This window comes from Myotis davidii, unplaced genomic scaffold (genome assembly GCF_000327345.1).
Source record: "Myotis davidii unplaced genomic scaffold, ASM32734v1 scaffold223, whole genome shotgun sequence".
NCBI lineage: Eukaryota > Metazoa > Chordata > Mammalia > Chiroptera > Vespertilionidae > Myotis > Myotis davidii.
Genome location: NW_006294609.1, coordinates 3,066,419 through 3,067,312, shown reverse-complemented (window position 1 = coordinate 3,067,312; position 894 = coordinate 3,066,419).

The window sequence follows — 894 nt, the reverse complement described above, 5'->3', positions numbered from 1 at the left end:
AGGTGCACCCGCCAGGTGGCCCAAGGTGTGCAGGGGGCGGGAGGAGGCAGTGCCACGGTGCGCCCCGGCGGGTTACTGCCCTTTCCACGCCTACCCGGCCGCCGCCCCGGCTTCCCGGGGCAGATACAAGGCCGGAAACAGGCAGGAAAGGGTTAAAGGCGGTTCTGCCAACATACAAGTGGCAAAATTACAAAGGGAAAGCCGAGGCCACACGGGTCCTCAGCCTTGTGGGGGTCTGCTAGCCGCCTTTGAGGCCCCGAGGGAGGTTTCACAGCCCCTCCAGCCCTGGAAGATGCGGACATTTTACGGGGACACAGGTAGGCCCCCGGTCCCTCCGCTCACATCCTTTTCCTGGCTCCCCTGGTCACTCAGAGTAAAAGCCACAGTCCTGGCGGCGTTGAAAGCCCTGCTTCATCTGCCCCCTCCCTCCCTGTCCTCTCTGACTTTGTCCCCTGCTCACTGCCCCCTCTCCCTCTGCTCCAGCCCCACACACTTGCTTCCTGGAAAGTCCCTGGCATGTTCCTGCCTCAGGGCCTTTGCCTCTTCTGTGCCTTTTCCTCCAGATAGCGGCCTGGCCGGAGGCCAAGCGGCCTCCTCTTCCATCTGCAGCTCTTCTGAGCTCCTGCAGCCACTGCTCTGTTTGGGCAAAGAACCGGAAGAGACTGGAAACCGACCCCCCTGCAGCATGTCCCATAGAAAGAGGTTGATTGACACATGAGTCTGAAGGCCCTAACTTCAAGCCTGATTGAACTTGGGTGTAATTTTTTTCTTTTTGTGATTTTTTTTTGTTTGTTTATTGTGATGATCCATTTTACCATTTTAATTATGGCGATTATCCATATTATCATTTTAATTATTTCTAAGGGTACAGCTCAGAGGCATTAAGTTCATTCA